The sequence below is a fragment of the Pseudophryne corroboree genome, chromosome 3, assembly GCF_028390025.1.
Source record: "Pseudophryne corroboree isolate aPseCor3 chromosome 3, aPseCor3.hap2, whole genome shotgun sequence".
Classification (NCBI taxonomy): Eukaryota; Metazoa; Chordata; class Amphibia; order Anura; family Myobatrachidae; genus Pseudophryne; species Pseudophryne corroboree.
The window spans coordinates 723,800,946-723,815,666 of NC_086446.1; positions in this window are offsets into that span (position 1 = coordinate 723,800,946).

The window sequence follows — 14,721 nt, forward strand, 5'->3', positions numbered from 1 at the left end:
ATCGCAGAATGTCTTACCCCAATTGGACTCTCCTGTGGATTTGTGGCATCGGACAACGCCAGCAATATTGTGTGTGCATTAAATATGGGCAAATTCCAGCACGTCCCATGTTTTGCACATACCTTGAATTTGGTGGTGCAGAATTATTTAAAAAACGAGAGGGGCGTGCAAGAGATGCTGTCGGTGGCCAGAGGAATTGCGGGACACTTTCGGCGTACAGGCACCACGTACAGAAGACTGGAGCACCACCAAAAACGCCTGAACCTGCCCTGCCATCATCTGAAGCAAGAAGTGGTAACGAGGTGGAATTCAACCCTCTATATGCTTCAGAGGTTGGAGGAGCAGCAAAAGGCCATTCAAGCCTATACAACTGAGCACGATATAGGAGGTGGAATGCACCTGTCTCAAGCGCAGTGGAGAATGATTTCAACGTTGTGCAAGGTTCTGCAACCTTTTGAACTTGCCACACGTGAAGTCAGTTCAGACACTGCCAGCCTGAGTCAGGTCATTCCCCTCATCAGGCTTTTGCAGAAGAAGCTGGAGACATTGAAAGAGGAGCTAACACAGAGCGATTCCGCTAGGCATGTGGGACTTGTGGATGGAGCCCTTAATTTGCTTAACAAGGATTCACGGGTGGTCAATCTGTTGAAATCAGAGCACTACATTTTGGCCACCGTGCTCGATCCTAAATTTAAAACCTACCTTGGATCTCTCTTTCCGGCAGACACAAGTCTGCTGGGGTTCAAAGAACTGCTGGTGACAAAATTGTCAAGTCAAGCGGAACGCGACCTGTCAACATCTCCTCCTTCACATTCTCCCGCAACTGGGTGTGCGAGGAAAAGGCTCAGAATTCCGAGCCCACCCGCTGGCGGTGATGCAGGGCAGTCTGGAGCGACTGCTGATGCTGACATCTGGTCCGGACTGAAGGACCTGACAACGATTACGGACATGTCGTCTACTGTCACTGCATATGATTCTCTCCCCATTGAAAGAATGGTGGAGGATTATATGAGTGACCGCATCCAAGTAGGCACGTCAGACAGTCCGTACTTATACTGGCAGAAAAAAGAGGCAATTTGGAGGCCCTTGCACAAACTGGCTTTATTCTACCTAAGTTGCCCTCCCACAAGTGTGTACTCCAAAAGAGTGTTTAGTGCCGCCGCTCACCTTGTCAGCAATCGGCGTACGAGGTTACATCCAGAAAATGTGGAGAAGATGATGTTCATTAAAATGAATTATAATCAATTCCTCCGTGGAGATATTGACCAGCAGCAATTGCCTCCACAAAGTACACAGGGAGCTGAGATGGTGGATTCCAGTGGGGACGAATTGATAATCTGTGAGGAGGGGGATGTACACGTTGATATATCGGAGGATGATGATGAGGTGGACATCTTGCCTCTGTAGAGCCAGTTTATGCAAGGAGAGATTAATTGCTTCTTTTTTGGTGGGGGTCCAAACCAACCCGTCATTTCAGTCACAGTCGTGTGGCAGACCCTGTCACTGAAATGATGGGTTGGTTAAAGTGTGCATGTCCTGTTTATACAACATAAGGGTGGGTGGGAGGGCCCAAGGACAATTCCATCTTGCACCTCTTTTTTCTTTCATTTTTCTTTGCGTCATGTGCTGTTTGGGGGGTGTTTTTTGGAAGGGCCATCCTTCGTGACACTGCAGTGCCACTCCTAGATGGGCCAGGTGTTTGTGTCGGCCACTAGGGTCGCTTAGCTTACTCACACAGCTACCTCATTGCGCCTCTTTTTTTCTTTGCGTCATGTGCTGTTTGGGGAGTGTTTTTTGGAAGGGCCATCCTGCGTGACACTGCAGTGCCACTCCTAGATGGGCCAGGTGTTTGTGTCGGCCACTAGGGTCGCTTAGCTTACTCACAGAGCTACCTCATTGCGCCTCTTTTTTTTCTTCTTTGCGTCATGTGCTGCTGTTTGGGGAGTGTTTTTTGGAAGGGCCATCCTGCGTGACACTGCAGTGCCACTCCTAGATGGGCCAGGTGTTTGTGTCAGCCACTAAGGTCGCTTAGCTTACTCACACAGCTACCTCATTGCGCGTCTTTTTTTCTTTGCGTCATGTGCTGTTTGGGGAGTGTTTTTTGGAAGGGCCATCCTGCGTAACACTGCAGTGCCACTCCTAGATGGGCCAGGTGTTTGTGTCGGCCACTAGGGTCGCTTAGCTTACTCACACAGCTACCTCATTGCGCCTCTTTTTTTTCTTCTTTGCGTCATGTGCTGCTGTTTGGGGAGTGTTTTTTGGAAGGGCCATCCTGCGTGACACTGCAGTGCCACTCCTAGATGGGCCAAGTGTTTGTGTCGGCCACTAGGGTCGCTTAGCTTACTCACACAGCTACCTCATTGCGCCTCTTTTTTTTCTTCTTTGCGTCATGTGCTGCTGTTTGGGAAGTGTTTTTTGGAAAGGCCATCCTGCGTGACACTGCAGTGCCACTCCTAGATGGGCCCGGTGTTTGTGTCGGCCACTAGGGTCGCTTAGCTTACTCACACAGCTACCTCATTGCGCCTCTTTTTTTCTTTGCGTCATGTGCTGCTGTTTGGGGAGTGTTTTTTGGAAGGGCCATCCTGCGTGACACTGCAGTGCCACTCCTAGATGGGCCAGGTGTTTGTGTCGGCCACTAGGGTCGCTTAGCTTACTCACACAGCTACCTCATTGCGCCTCTTTTTTTCTTTGCGTCATGTGCTGCTGTTTGGGGAGTGTTTTTTGGAAGGGCCATCCTGGGTGACACTGCAGTGCCACTCCTAGATGGGCCAGGTGTTTGTGTCGGCCACTAGGGTCGCTTAGCTTACTCACACAGCTACCTCATTGCGCCTCTTTTTTTTCTTTGCGTCATGTGCTGTTTGGGGAGTATTTTTTGGAAGGGCCATCCTGCGTGACACTGCAGTGCCACTCCTAGATGGGCCAGGTGTTTGTGTCGGCCACTTGGGTCGCTTAGCTTAGCCATCCAGCGACCTCGGTGCAAATTTTAGGACTAAAAATAATATTGTGAGGTGTGAGGTGTTCAGAATAGACTGAAAATGAGTGGAAATTATGGTTATTGAGGTTAATAATACTTTGGGATCAAAATGACCCCCAAATTCTATGATTTAAGCTGTTTTTTAGGGTTTTTTGAAAAAAACACCCGAATCTAAAACACACCCGAATCCGACAAAAAAAATTCGGTGAGGTTTTGCCAAAACGCGTTCGAACCCAAAACACGGCCGCGGAACCGAACACAAAACCAAAACACAAAACCCGAAAAATTTCCGGTGCTCATCACTAGTCTAGATTAATTCTCAAGTGCTGCCAGTGAAGTGAATATTGATTCTTATTTTAAAGTTCTGCCACAAAGTCAGATGGAAGCCCCAGCCCCCAAGATAATAAGGAGTCTATTTACTAAGCCTTGGATGGAGATAAAGTACCAGCCAATCAGCTTATAACTGTCATTTTTCAAACACAGCCTGTGACATGGCAGTTAGGAGCTGATTCGCTGGTACTTAGTAACATAGTAACATAGTATCTTAAGTTGAAAAAAGACAAATTGTCCATCGAGTTCAACCTACTGTATTTGTGGTCTCCTATGCAGGATTATTTTGGTCTAAAATTTTGTCTGATGCTGATGTCAGCCCTTTTGTCAGCGTTTTATCCGTTTTATAGTAACCATAGTGCGTGACTATGCACCATAACCCTGTATATCCTTATCTATTAGGAATTTATCTAACCCATTCTTAAAGGTGTTGACTGAGTCCGCCATTACAACTCCTTCAGGCAGGGAATTCCAAACACGTATTGTCCTTACCGTGAAAAAGCCTTTACGCCGCATTGTGCGGAATCTCCTCTCCTCTAACCTAAGCGAGTGTCCACGAGTCCTCTGTGCTGATCTTACCAAAAACTGGTCACGCGCAAGCTCTGTGTATTGTCCCCTTATATATTTGTAGATGTTGATCATGTCCCCTCTTAGTCTCCTCTTTTCCAGTGTAAACTTTATCTCTGTCCACTTTTTCTCCATCCAATGCTTAGTAAATAGACCCCTAAGTACTCTCTGGCAGTCTCTGACCTGAGAACTGAATTAAAATGGTAAATACTGTAACTGCCTCAAAAAAACATTGAACCTCATGTTTTTTTTAACATTTTCTTAATGAGCTGCAAGGCAACTATGAAACCCAAGAACAAAATGTAATTTCCTTCTACAGACATATGGAATATTTAAATAACAAAGGAAGTGGTGTGTGGACACCAAGAAATACCCCCCAGGCAGGGGCGTAGCCATAACTTTGTGCGCCACACAGCAGTAATTTGAAGGGGCCCCTGTCCCAATGTTTCTAGAGAGAGACACCTCTCCACAGCAGTTGTTAATTTTATGCCCCATAATAGTGACCTAGTTCATTTTCTGAACCAAAGTAGTGTCCTAGTTAATGCCCATAGTAGCGCCCTAGTTTATGTTATGAACCACAATAGTGCCCTAGTTCATTTTCTGAACCATAGTAGTGTCCTAGTTAATGCCCATAGTAGCGCCCTAGTTTATGTTATGAACCACAATAATGCCCTAGTTCATGTTATGTCACATTGTAGGGATGCCAGAACACATTATGTAACACAGTCCCCCAATTCACAATATGACATACAATGCCCACTTCATATTGTGCCACACTATAGTGTCCCTAGCTCATATTATGCCACAATATAGTGGTCCGCTTAATATTGTGCCACATTACAGTGCCCAGTTCATATTATGGCCCAGATTTATCAAGCCTTGGAGAGTGATAAATAGCATGGTGAAAAAGTGCCAGCTAATCAGCTCATGTTACAGGTTGTGTTTAAAAAATGACAGGAGCTGTTTGGTTGGTACTTTATCACTGTGCAATTTACCATTCTCCAAGGCTTGATAAATATGAGCCTATGTAACATTATAATGCCCTCCAGTTTATTTTATAACACATTACAATGAGCAGGTGATCCAGGGGCATAACTAGATATATTGTAGGACCCAAGGCAGAAGTTAGTAAGGGCCCCTATGTATCACCCAACGGTGAAAAATGTATATAACACATGTAACTGATAGGAAAGGTGGCCCCTCTCAGCTCTGGGCCCCATAGCAGCTGCACTCCCTGCACCTATGGTAGCTACGCCATTGCCCCCAGGATGTAAGCTTCTGTGCCTTCAGCAAATTGTGAGATTGTAAACTTGAAATGGAGGGAATGTCTAATATAATAGTGCGATGGTTAGCATTACTGCCTCACAGCACTGAGGTCATGAGTTCTATTCCATGACTGTAACTAAGTGGAGTTTGTATATTCTCCATGTGCTTGTGTGGGTTTCCTCCAGGTACCCGGTTTCCTCTCACAATCCGAAAATATACTGGTAGGTTAATTAAATCACAGCAAAAATTAACCCTAGCATGAATGTGTGCGTGTACATGTGATTGTAAGCTCCACTGGGGCAGGGACTGATGTGAATGGCCAAATATTCTCTGTAAAGCGCTGTGGAATATGTGTGCGCTATATAAATAACTGGTAATAAATAATACATAAATAAAGATGTCACATTGAATCACGTAAGTGCACATTTTAATCTTGACTTAAAAATAAACTATGTGTTGACACTGTATCATTCAGTTTAAACATTATTTTAAGACTAACAGATTTCATATTGTCTTCTTGTCTTCTAAATGCATTTTGTTTGCAGTTCTTGTAAAGTAATTCATTTTGGGTGGTAAATTTAATAGGGTCCAAGTTGCTGGAGGTCCGGGATATCGTCCGAGAATGGCCGTATTTTTAAAGCGGCAATCATATCCAAGGCAAAACCAGGTTAGTTCTGCCTTGCAAATGGTTGCCGCTTTAAAAATACGGCCATTCTCTGAAGAAATTCCGGACCTACGGTAACTTTTCCCCCGGGTGTTTATCCTGAGATTGAAATGAGTGTTAATGCTGTCAACTGCATAGTTTGACTCCTCCCACTATCCTTTTTCGGAATCTACTACTTGACAAGACTCTCTAATCAATAAACATACTCTGAAAATCCATATCCTATGTACAGTAAGATGGGCAAGGCCAATGTTATTTGTTTTAAAATACCCTTTGTAGAGCTAGATCTCTGTGTCATTTTTGACCCCCTTTGTATTCATTGCTGTAAGCCACATGCCGCAAAAGAAGCTATTCTTGGGCCTACCGAGGGATCATCCTTAGACAGACCAGGTGCACCTACCGAGTAAAGTGCCTTTACCCATCTGTCTTTTACCATTGCTCAGATGGCTTTCTCGATATACAGATAGCAGTGAAGAAGAATTTTTAAGATTGGGTTTGACCAGAGCCGGCCTTAGCTATAGGCAGGCTAGGCATTTGCCTAGGGAAGGGGTGGCCAACCAGTCAGAGGCAAAGAACCAGAAAAGATCTGTAGTCAAGGGCAAGAGCCAGTATCATGCGCGCACCGAAGGCGCACATGCAAAAATGGGGGCGTGGCCTAGTTTTCACAAAGCCACACCCCATTTTGTGCGCACACCTTTCGTTATTACATTTGTAGGAGTATGACCTTGTGTCACAACTCCGATTTTAGTCATGTTGTACAGTGCCAAATACATATAATGTCCCAGTACAGTGCCACATACATATAAAAGTGTCAAAAAATGGGTGCCTCCACACTGCCAGAAACATATGTCCCCACAGTGCCACATACACATATGTCCCCACAGTGCCAGATACATATATGCCTCACAGTGCCAGATATACATGTCCCCCCAGGGCCAGATATGCCCCCAGTGCCAGATATAAATGTCCCCAAAGTGCCAGCTATGCCCCCAATGCCAGATATACATGTCCCCACACAGTGCCAGTTCTGCCCCCAGTGCCAGATATATATGTCCCCACACAGTGCCAGCTCTGCCCCCGGTGCCAGATATACAGTACATGTCCCCACACAGTGCCAGTTCTGCCCCCAGTGCCAGATATATATGTCCCCACACAGTGCCAGCTCTGCCCCCGGTGCCAGATATACAGTACATGTCCCCACACAGTGCCAGCTCTGCCCCCAGTGCCAGATATATATGTACCCACACAGTGCCAGCTCTGCCCCCAGTACCAGATATACATTTTCCCCCAGTGCAAGCTATGCACCCGTGCCAGAAATACATGTCCTCCAAGAGCCAGATATATATGTCCCCACAGTGCCAGCTATGCCCTCAGTGCCAGATATATATGCCCTCACAGTGCCAGCTATGCTCCTAGTGCCAGATATATATGTCCCCACAGTGCCAGATATGCCCCCCAGTGCCAGATATACATGTCCCCCAAGAGCCAGATATAAATGTTCCCACAGTGGCAGCTATGCCCCCAATGCCAGTGACCCCACAGTGCCAGATATACATGTCTCCCCAGTGCCAACTATGACCCCAGTGCCAGGTATACATGTACCCACAGTGCCAGCAATGCCCCCAGTGTCAGATATACATGACCGTCCGTCCGTCCCCCCCCTTTCCCCCATGCTGCTCACCGCGCTGCTGCTGTCTGTGAAGGGAGGAGAGCGCAGCGTGCGCGTCTTCTGCCCTCACTTTCCGGCGGCTGTGTCTCTTCAATTAGGCGCCGGTCCGTAAGCCAATCAAAGCTCGCGGCCCAGCAGCCTTAGCTGCCGGTCCGCGAGCTCTGATTGGCTCATGGACCGCCGCCGGAGAGTGAGGGGCTGGAGAGGCGCACACTGCACTCTCCTCCCCTCACAGAGTGACAGCAGCAGCGCAGTGAGCACGGGGGATGGGGGGGCCAGGACAGCGGTGGCCAGGACCCGGCTGAGCCGCATGCGGCGGATGAAAAAGCCGCATGCGGCTCGAGAACCGCGGGTTGGCCACCCCTGGCCTAGGGCATCCAAGCATGTCTAGGGGCATCTAAGCATGTCCCTGCAGTATCTCATGCTGGGAGGGACAGTCTGCAAACTAACTGTTATTTTCCAAATGTATTCAATCAGTACTTGTATACACTGCTGTTTACATTTGTGAAATAGAATGAACACTCCCTTGAACTCCCTCCGACATGCTTGAATGCCCCTGACTTGTGAGACCTTAGACAGCAGAAACCAAGTAACTGCAATTCCTGGACATGTGACACTTTCACGGACTATAAGGTTATTACTGGATGGCTCCTTATGATACCACATGTGTATTGTGGAAGACTACTCCACATAAATCTGACATTACCTATACTGCTTGTGTACATGGGGGAGGGGGGCCCTGCTATCCTGTGTTCCTTATCCCTGTGCAAACCCCAGGTGTCTGCAGGGATGTAACATGCGCAGTGTTCTCCCCACACTTTATTTCTCAGTCAGTCCATGCCGTAAAATTCCCTTGCCATCCAGCAATGTAACGTGGTCAGTAAGTTGCGTTGCGCTATTTACTAATGTGGGGCATATGTGTAAGGTGAATTGCTGTGTGGAATATGTATATTATGGGCATTACCAATGTGGTTCATATGTGTAAGGTACATTATTGTGTGGAATTTTGTGTAATATGGCCATTACTAATGTGGGGCATATGTGTAAGGTGCATTACTGTGTGGAATTATGGGCATTACTGTGGGGCATTATACAGGGTTGAACTGGCCCACAGAGGCACAGGGTTAACCCCCGGTGGGCCCCACTGCCTGAGTTTTGCTGGGTCAGATGCAGAACTAGCGGCGGTGCTAGGGGGCACCAGCCAAAATTTTGCCTAGGGCATCAAATTGGCTAGGGACGGCTCTGGGTTTGACAGAGAGTTTTGGGCATGTGCTTTTGGCTTCACCCAAAAATTAGAAATTTTGCAAGTGATTTTCCAAACGTGGTGCTGGAAAAAGTAAAGAAGGAAGTAAGTTTGGGGTGGATAAATGAGAAATCACTTACAGTACAGTATGTAAACTCTGGCTGGAACAAATATGGTAGAAGTAATACAGGAGCAGTGGCAATGTGTGCCTGATACTGTATGTTTGTAGAAACAATAGAAAGAAATTGACAAGTTTCAAAACACAAACTCTCAATCTAGCTGTCTGTCTATCCCCAATAAGTAGTGATGAGCGGGTTCGGTTTCCGAGAAACCGAACCCACCCGAGCTTTACCTTTTTTACACGGGTCCGAGCAGACTCGGATCCTCCCGCCTTGCTCGGCTACCCCGAGCGCGCCCCGAACGTCATCATCCCGCTGTCGGATTCTATCGCGAGATTCGGATTCTATGTAAGCAGCCGCGTGTCGCCGCCATTTTCACACGTGCATTGAGATTGATAGGGAGAGAACGTGGCTGGCGTCCTCTCCGTTTATATACGAGACAGTTGATCTGATTGCTTTGCTTGTTTATTTTACTATTGTGGGGAGGATTGGGGAGCAGCTGTTAGGAGGAGTACAGTGCAGAGTTTTGCTGATAGTGACCACCAGTTTTTTATCCGTTCTCTAGTTCTCTGCCTGAAAAAAACGCTCCATACCATATCTGTGCTCAGTGTGCTGCATGATATATCTGTGCTGAGTGCTCACACTGCTTAATTGTGAGGACTGGGGAGCAGCTATAGCAGGAGTACAGTGCACAGTTTTGCTGACAGTGACCACCAGTATACGTTTGTCTGCCTGAAAATCACTCCTGTGGTGTCTTTTTTTTTTATACTATAAACGCAGTCTGCTGACAGTGTCCACCAGGTCCATTATACTGTATATAGCAGTACGGTAGGCCACTGCTGTACCTACCTCTGTGTCGTCACTCGTCATCCATTAAGTATACTATCCATCCATCTACATTGTATACCTGTGGTGGCTTTTTTTTTTAAACTAGTAGTTTAGCAGTCTGCTGACAGTGTCCACCAGGTCCATTATACTGTATATAGCAGTACGGTAGGCCACTGCTGTACCTACCTCTGTGTCGTCACTCGTCATACATTAAGTATACTATCCATCTACATTGTATACCTGTGGTGGCTTTTTTTTTTATACTAGTAGTTTAGCAGTCTGCTGACAATGTCCAACAGGTCCATTATACTGTATATAGCAGTACGGTAGGCCACTGCTGTACCTACCTCTGTGTCGTCACTCGTCATCCATAAAGTATACTATCCATCCATCTACATTGTATACCTGTGGTGGCTTTTTTTTTATACTAGTAGTTTAGCAGTCTGCTGACAGTGTCCACCAGGTCCATTATACTGTATATAGCAGTACGGTAGGCCACTGCTGTACCTACCTCTGCGTCGTCACTCGTCATCCATAAAGTATACTATCCATCTACATTGTATACCTGTGGTGGCTTTTTTTTATACTAGTAGTTTAGCAGTCTGCTGACAGTGTCCACCAGGTCCATTATACTGTATATAGCAGTACGGTAGGCCACTGCTGTACCTACCTCTGTGTCGTCACTCGTCATACATTAAGTATACTATCCATCTACATTGTATACCTGTGGTGGCATTTTTTTTTATACTAGTAGTTTAGCAGTCTGCTGACAATGTCCAACAGGTCCATTATACTGTATATAGCAGTACGGTAGGCCACTGCTGTACCTACCTCTGTGTCGTCACTCGTCATCCATAAAGTATACTATCCATCCATCTACATTGTATACCTGTGGTGGCTTTTTTTTATACTAGTAGTTTAGCAGTCTGCTGACAGTGTCCACCAGGTCCATTATACTGTATATAGCAGTACGGTAGGCCACTGCTGTACCTACCTCTGTGTCGTCACTCGTCATCCATAAAGTATACTATCCATCCATCTACATTGTATACCTGTGGTGGCTTTTTTTTTATACTAGTAGTTTAGCAGTCTGCTGAGTGTCCACCAGGTCCATTATACTGTATATAGCAGTACGGTAGGCCACTGCTGTACCTACCTCTGTGTCGTCACTCGTCATCCATTAAGTATACTATCCATCCATCTACATTGTATACCTGTGGTGGCTTTTTTTTTATACTAGTAGTTAAGCAGTCTGTTGACAGTGTCCACCAGGTCCATTATACTGTATATAGCAGTACGGTAGGCCACTGCTGTACCTACCTCTGTGTCGTCACTCGTCATCCATAAAGTATACTATCCATCCATCTACATTGTATACCTTTGGTGGCTTTTTTTTTATACTAGTAGTTTAGCAGTCTGCTGACAGTGTCCACCAGGTCCATTATACTGTATATAGTAGTACGGTAGGCCACTGCTGTACCTACCTCTGTGTTGTCACTCGTCATCCATAAAGTATACTATCCATCCATCTACATTGTATACCTGTGGTGGCTTTTTTTTTTTTATACTAGTAGTTTAGCAGTCTGCTGACAGTGTCCACCAGGTCCATTATACTGTATATAGCAGTACGGTAGGCCACTGCTGTACCTACCTCTGTGTCGTCACTCGTCATCCACAAAGTATACTATCCATCCATCTACATTGTATACCTGTGGTGGCTTTTTTTTTTTATACTAGTAGTTTAGCAGTCTGCTGAGTGTCCACCAGGTCCATTATACTGTATATAGCAGTACGGTAGGCCACTGCTGTACCTACCTCTGTGTCGTCACTCGTCATCCATTAAGTATACTATCCATCTACATTGTATACCTGTGGTGCCTTTTAGTTGTGCGCATTAAAATATGGAGAAAAAAAATGTGGAGGTTAAAAAAAATAGGGAAAGATCAAGATCCACTTCTACCTCGTGCTGAAGCTGCTGCCACTAGTCATGGCTGAGACGATGAAATGCCATCAACGTCGTCTGCCAAGGCCGATGCCCAATGTCATAGTACAGAGCATGTAAAATCCAAAACACAAAAGATCAGTAAAATGCCTCAAAAATCAAAATTAAAAGCGTCTGAGGAGAAGCGTAAACTTGCCAATATGCCATTTACGACACGGAGTGGCAAGGAACGGCTGAGGCCCTGGCCTATGTTCATGGCTAGTGGTTCAGCTTCACATGAGGATGGAAGCACTCATCCTCTTGCTAGAAAAAAGAAAAGACTTAAGCTGGCAAAAGCACAGCAAAGAACTGTGCGTTCTTCGAAATAACAAATCCCCAAGGAGAGTCCAATTGTGTCGGTTGCGATGCCTGACCTTCCCAACACTGGACGGGAAGAGCTTGCGCCTTCCACCATTTGCACGCCCCACCATTGTGCGAGAGCCTACTGTGCATGTGCAGATCTCCGGAAACATGGCACCCGTCATGTTCCGGTGACCAATTTCACTACTGCGAATGCACGGCGGCCATTTTGGGAGAGATTTTCGCTGCGCCTACACAGTAGTACCCCTTATACACTTGTGTTGCACGGTAGAATACTTTGCCAGAGAAGGGGAATACCTTGCCAGAGAAAGTAGTAATGGAGTAATTGAGTTTAAAAATGGGTTGGATAAATTTCTAACTGATAAAGATATCCAGGAATATAACATTTAAAAAGACTGTATTAAGTTACTACGGGTATACTTTGGTTACATTCATAACAGTATAGGATCAAAACAAAGGTTGAACTCGATGGACAACTTGTCTTTTTTCAACCTCACTATGGCCCTCATTCCGAGTTGTTTGCTCGTTAGTGGTTTCGCAATGGAGCGATTTGTCGCAAACTGCGCATGCGCAATGTTCGCAGAGCGCATGCGCTTAGTTATTTTACTCAAAAGTTAGGTATTTTACTCACGGCATAACGAGGAATTTTCATCGTTCTGGTGATCGGAGTGTGATTGATAGGAAGTGGGTGTTTCTGGGCGGAAACTGGCCGTTTTATGGGTGTGTGCTGAAAAACGCTGCCGTTTCTGAGAAAAACGCGGGAGTGGCTGGAGAAACGGGGGAGTGTCTGGGCGAACGCTGGGTGTGTTTGTGACGTCAAACCAGGAACGAAACTGACTGAACTGATCGCAGTGGCTGAGTAAGTCTCGAGCTACTCAGAAACTGCAAAGAAATTTCTATTCGCAATTATGCGAATCTTTCGTTCGCAATTCTGCTAAGCTAAGATACACTCCCAGTAGGCGGCGGCTTAGCGTGTGCAATGCTGCTAAAAGCAGCTAGCGAGCGAACAACTCGGAATGAGGGCCTATGTTACTAAAGTATGTAACTATGTTACTAGTGATCCTTATACACAATGCCCACAGTAGTGCCCTTTATACACAATTCCCACAGTTTTAATGCCCCTTACAGATAATGACCGCAGTAGTAGTGCCAGTTATACACATAATGCCCACAGTAGTAGTGCCCCTTACACATAATGCTCACAGTAGTAGTGCCACTTATACACATAATACCCATAGTAGTAATGCCTCTTATACATAATGCCCCCAATAGAAGTGCCAGTTATACACATAATACCCATAGTAGTAATGCCTCTTACACATAATGCCCACAATAGTAGTGCCGCTTATACACATAATGCACACAGAAGTAGCCACTTATACACATAATGCCTACAGTAGTAGTGCCCCACATACACATAATGCACACAGCAGTCTCCTATATACATCTCTGCCCCTGTCACTAGCTCACCACCTATGTCCCTCCAGCAGCTCCATGCCCTGGGTTCCTCAAATAACTTCCCTGTCTCTGTGTCCCTCCAGCCTCCTCTTGTATTGTCTTCAGCGTGCACAGAGCCTGCTCCTCTTTGTGGCTCTTCTTCACTTCAGTAGCAATGATGGCATGAGAATTAAATATGACGTGCCAGAAAAGAAAGCTGCTGAGATGTGATGGGATGAATGTCATGCGACAGAGACAGCATGTGTGAGTACCAGGAGGGGCAGGCTGCAGTGGAGGAGGAAAGGAGAGGTGGCTGTAGTCCATTAGTGAAACTGGCACAGCCTTCATCATCTATTGTGGTTCATCTAATGGTTCCATCTACCATTACGCGTGATGGAACTCTGTTCTACCCCATTCCCCCTTGTTTAACCCCTGGGTAATCCTATATTGTGGTGTGGTAACATACACACCAAAATAATATTAAAACCGGTGCCAATAACCAAACTTTTTAACCAATTGCTGCCAGGTTGTGGTGACAGGAAATGGCACACTCTTCTCCCCTTGCTCTGCTGATTGTCCGGTGTGTGTCCTGGAGCAGGAGGAAGAGCAGGAAAGCACATTCTCCTCTCCATAATCTGCTGGTTGGCTGGAGCAGGTCCTGGAGCTGGGAGGAGAGTAGGAAAGCACACTTTCCTCCAATTGCTATGCTGTTCGGCTGGAGCATGTCCGGTAATACCAGGCTTTGTTTGTAACCCCGCTGTTATTATGCTCAACACTCCAGGGACCAACTAATAGTACACAAATGTGTTGCAATGCACAGTTTGAGAAGTACTGGACTAAACTACAGTATGAAGCAAAATATCAGATTATATGAATGTTAGCAAGTGGCATAGGCAAACTAGTAGAATACTTGACTGTATAGGCATCAGACTGGGGCATGTAGGGCCTACCGGGGGAATGCAGTGGTAGGAGCCCATGTTTAGGGGTGTTACTACCAGTCCACAGAGGGGGTGTGCCCTGCCACCTCATTGGTTTGACTAACCATTAGAGAGTGCAACGTCTGGGCCCCTTTATAATATATACAGTAAATTCAGCTGCTGCATGCATGATAATATACCAGATTAATAACAGATTAATAACAGCAATGCACTGTAGAAAATACACCATAGTCCAGTATAAGGCAACATACAGTATGTATGATGTATAATTCAAGTGCACAGTCTAGAACCTGATCCTTAGAGCAGAAGGTGGGACCCCAGGCAGTGGGGCCCACCGGTGGTTTCCCCTGTACCCCTGTGGGCCAGTCCAAGTCTGTGTATAGG